Consider the following 4961-nt stretch of genomic DNA (forward strand, 5'->3'; position numbering starts at 1 on the left):
GTGCAGAGAACGTGTGGTCCTGTTCCTCCGGCTGATACAGAGCATCACAAAGCTATATTTAGCCCTTCATAGTGTTAACGCATCACAGAGCTAACACTGTGCTGGAAAACACCTCCATCCTGCTCTCTCTCTCTCACACGCACACACACACACACACACACATTAACGGGTTTGAGTTAAATACAGGAGCTGGTATCAAAGACGGCATTAACGTCAGCGTTTAATTAATGAAATCTGTCAGGTTGCTCATGAAGCAATTAGCAAGTGTGTTTGTTGTTTTGTCTCTTGTGGGCGTGGCCTGTCCAATGTTTGTTTGTTTTTTTGTTGCATTGAGAAGGTAGCCTGCATGTACAGTTCACAGCTCACTATACGATTTATACCCTCCACTTTTTTGTTCAAAATGTTTGTCTATTTTTGTGCATCAAATAGTAAACAGGAACTATCTGCAGGTAGGAACTAAATTTGTGAGTGACGTTACAACAGTTTCTATGGCTACTGATGTACCACTGAGGTTCGTCAAGGTTCTATTTGCCTGGAAGGAACATGTGCAAGGCTTCATAGCTCAGTGGTTAGAGAACTGTTCTTGTAAAGCAGTGGTCTTGAGTTCAATCCTCCCTGGGGCCTTCATAGGATGCTTTGAAGATGATTTCACACAGTGACTCAGGTTCTGATCTTGTATATCAGGAGTCCAGCAAGTCTCAAACCCACAATTCCTGCTTTTGTGAGGGCCACTGTAGGAAATGAAGATGATAAAGTAACTTACATGACTTATAATAAGCTTTCAATCTAAACTACACTTTAAGCATCAATGCAGGTTCTTCAAGGTTGAACTGGACATTTGCGACACCATAAAACAGAGAGAATATGCACAGAAACTCCACACTGTCAGTAACACAAGCTCAGAATCAAACCCAGGAGCATGGAGCTCAGAAGAAGCAGCGCTACCCACTGCCTCTCAAGGTTTATATCATCAAAATATTCCTTGAAGGCCCCAGTGAGAATTGGACTCACAAACCCTTGGTTATAAGGCCAGTGCTCTAACCACTGAGCTATGATGCCATTCTAGTTTTTGTAAGTTAGCATTATTAACAGTGTAGCACGCAATGACGAGTCCAACATAGCTCTTCTTACAGATCGGGACAAACCTGGTTGACTGGATTCTTTATTAACACAACAAGAACGAACTTAAAACAAAACAGAGCTGTAGAATCAAAAGCAGCAAACTGGTGCGCACATACAAATCTCTGTGAGAGACTACATACATGTCATATATAAAACATGAAAACCCTGAGACTACGAACCAGGAAAGTAGGATAATATTTGACTATGAGATATATGAGGAAAAAGTATGAGAACAAGGAAATTACAAGTAAAACACTAAGAACCAAAGATGGATTTCTGGTTGCATTTCTGGGTGGAGTTCTCATCACCTGAAGATGAACCCACATAAGATAATATAAGCCTTAAGATCAATGAGGTCGCTCTCGGTGCTTGTGGATTGTCTCTTATGGGCGTGGCCTGTCCATTGTTTTGTTTTGTTTTTGGATCCATTGAGAAAGTAGCCAGAATGTAACTGCAGGGCTAATTGCAGGTACTGTAGGAACTAAATTTGTGAGTGATGTTACAGCAGTTTCTGTGGCTACTGAAGTACACACTGAGGAACAGCACTAGCCAGCTAACCAACTAGGCTCCATAGCTTAGTGGCTAGAGAACTGGCCTTGTAAGCTAAGGGTTGTGAGCTCAATCCTCCCTAGGGCCCCATTGAAAAAAGAAAGGAGATAACTGTGTGAATCAGGGTCTTTGATCTGACATTAGGAACTGAGAACATTCTACTCATCTGGAGCCAGATGAGTAGAATTCTACAAACAAGTTCAATTAAATCCTCCAACTAAGGATGAGATCAACTACACTACTTAAAAAAAACAACAACAATTCTTAAGTTAGAACAAAAGAGGGGTATCCCTTTTCAGGAAGCTGAGAAGGCAATGAACCCCTGAAGAGCCAACCCTCCCCCCAGAGGGTGTAGGTTACTATAAGGTTAGGAAATACATATACTAGGAAAGTGGGAACCAAGAGAACTGAGGAAAACTAAGAGGTTATCAACCAGGAAAATAGCCACAAAAAACTAGAAGGCTAGAAATCTGGAAGCTGTGAGGATATGAGTTGAGGAAAAAGGGAACCAAGGCAGGAAACAAGACAGATATGAGGATTATCAGACTAGGAACAAGGAAGGTGAAAATAAGGAAACTATGAAACTTGGAATTATAAAAAATTCCTGGACACTCAAACAAACAGGCAGCAAAATATGAAATAAGTATAAACCAGGGAACAGGGAGAGAAGGAACCCAGGAACCGAAGAACCCAAGGACCATGGCTTTGTATACTGGTAAAACAACAGATAATAAAAGAAGTTCTGCCTACAGGCTTTCTTCCACAGAAAACTATTTTATACTCGACTTTAAAATCTCACTCTGTCTTCTTTAGAATAAAAACCCCAGACTCTATTTCCATACTGACACTTTCTGCTCTCTGAGGTTTGAAGAAAAAATAAATTTTTAGTCTATTCAAACCTGCTCCACTCACAGTTCCTTCCAAACTGATCTGGGTTCAGCATCTGACACTGACTTTCAGCCACGGTGATGTAAGATCTGGAGCGAGGAAATGGGGTCAGTCAGAGAGTTGCGGATGATGTGAGAGAGCGCTTTGCTCTGCTTCAGTTGTAAAGCATTGCTGATGAAGCTCCGAGTGTGACTGAAATATTCATGAGGCAGAGTGAGACGAAATCTGGAAAACGGAGGGCAGCCTGCAACTGATCTGAGATCAGAGTAGAGAGCTGAAAAATTGAAATAAAATTTAATCGTGATCAAGTGATGAATCAGTGAAGAGACTACAGCCTTACATCATTTTCTGTATTAAGAGAAACACCAGTTGGTGCTTGTGGTTTGTCTCTTGTGGGCGTGGCCTGTCCAATGTTTCTTATTCTTGTTCCAGTGAGAAGGTAGCCAGAATGTACAGTTCATATCTCACTATACGATTTATGCACACCACTTTTGTTCAAAATGTATGTGGCTACTGAAGTCCAATTGAGAACCAGCGCAGGTTCTTAAAGGTTCTACTGTGGCCTGGAAGGAACAAGGGTGAGGCTTCATAGCTCAGTGGTTAGGGCACTGGTCTTATAAAGCAGGAGTTGTGAGTTCAGTCTCCACTGGGGCCTTCCTGGGATGTCTTGAAGATTGAAAGATAAGCTTATACAGTGACTCGGATCTTAAATATCACAGCCTCTCATTTCCTCTGTGAGATTCAGTGAAATTCCCTTAATTATAATGTTTTTAAACATAACTATACATTAAGCAACAATACAGGCTCTTCAAGGTCCAGCTGGGCATTTGCGGCACCATAACACAGAGAGAATGTGCACAGAAACTACACACTGTCAGTAACTCGAGCTCAGAAGCAGTAATCATGCCCACTGCCTCTCAAGGTTTATAATAGTCAAAAAAAGTCCTTGAAGGCCCCAGCGAGAATTGAACACGCGACCCCTGGTTTACAAGACCAGTGCTCTAACCACTGAGCTATGGAGCCATGCTTGCGAACCTGAAAAACGTGCTTATAAAAGCAGTCACACCCTCAGTACTCATGTACATTCAGAATGAATGTAAGGGTGTGAACCAACATGATTCACATGATAAGATACAACGACAACACTGTCACAATTCTCTGTAGCCCAGTGGTTAAAGCACTGGTCCTGTAAACCAAGGGTTGTGAGTTCAATCCTCACTGGGGCCTATGAACTCTCTTTTAAGATATAAGAGACAATCTCATGGACTGACTCAGGTTCTGATGTTTCCGAATAAAATGTTGGGAGCCGAAGAAGCTGGCATTCAACTGCTCAAGCATCTATTGGACCTCAAAACCCTGCTTCAGTGAGGTCCATTGATCTAGAAAATGCCATTTTTGTTATTTATAATCATTTCTTATCTGAAGTACAGTTTGAGTACTAACACAGACTCTTTGAAGTTCTGTTCTGTTAAAACTCACCAAAACAGGGGAGAACTCCACACAGACAGTAAACTTGAGCTCAGGATAGAACCCAAGAACCAAGAGCTGTAAAGTGCTACTCACTGCCATTCCAGGTTTATATCCTCAAAAAGGCACCTGAAGGCCCCAGTGAGGATTGAACTCACGACCCCTGGTTTACAAGACCAGTGCTCTAACCACTGAGCTATGAAGCCTTAACACACCATAGCTCAGTTTCGTAAACCAGGGGTCGTGAGTTCAATCCTCATTGGGGCCTTCAACTAATGCTCTGAAGAAGTTTCACAGCGCCTATGTTGTTTATTAAGTACTATCTTAATAAAGAACTAACTGTACTAGCTATGTACACTGTGACTTCCTAGCAAGCTTTTCTTCATAATATCTCTAAGATGAAACCAGTAAATGAGAACTAATGGAACATTGGAACTCAAGTTGTAATCAGGGAACTGAAGAAACTTCAGACCAATCCAATGGTACATCATGGGGGGGGGGGGGGGGGGGGGGGGGGGGTGAGATGAGAAATAAGGCTCTGGGAAACAATGCAGCTATGAGACAATTCAAAAATTGTAGTGCATTTAAAAAGGTTCCCAGTAGGACCCTCTTATGAAACCCTTAAAGAGCTCTCCAAGAATAGATGAAACACCCAAGTGATAGAAATACAAAATCCCAAGAGCAACAAAGAAATAACAAATTTTAAACAATAAACAAAAAGCAGACCACAATCCATGCTGCCAAATTCGGTTTGTGCAAATTCCTTCAACTGTGACAGACACTACAGACCATGTACCCGTGGTTCTATGTACACTGGGGTTCTATGTACACTGGGGTTCTATGTGCACTGGTGTTCTATGTACACTGCGGTTTATGTACACTGGTGTTCTATGTACACCGCGGTTCTATGTACACTGCGGTTCTATGTACACTGG

At 41.9% G+C, this 4961-nt stretch overlaps 2 non-coding genes across 2 annotated transcripts; both read right to left on the reverse strand.

Moving 5' to 3' along the window:
- Window positions 1-3509: 3509 nt before the first annotated feature.
- On the reverse strand, window positions 3510-3582 carry trnat-ugu (transfer RNA threonine (anticodon UGU)). Its single transcript has one exon. It is a non-coding gene; the product is annotated as a tRNA-Thr (tRNA).
- Window positions 3583-4159: 577 nt separating this feature from the next.
- On the reverse strand, window positions 4160-4232 carry trnat-ugu (transfer RNA threonine (anticodon UGU)). The gene has a single exon. It is a non-coding gene; the product is annotated as a tRNA-Thr (tRNA).
- Between the last annotated feature and the right edge of the window lie 729 nt (window positions 4233-4961).

The sequence above is a fragment of the Ictalurus punctatus genome, chromosome 7 (assembly GCF_001660625.3).
Source record: "Ictalurus punctatus breed USDA103 chromosome 7, Coco_2.0, whole genome shotgun sequence".
In the NCBI taxonomy this organism is placed as follows: Eukaryota; Metazoa; Chordata; class Actinopteri; order Siluriformes; family Ictaluridae; genus Ictalurus; species Ictalurus punctatus.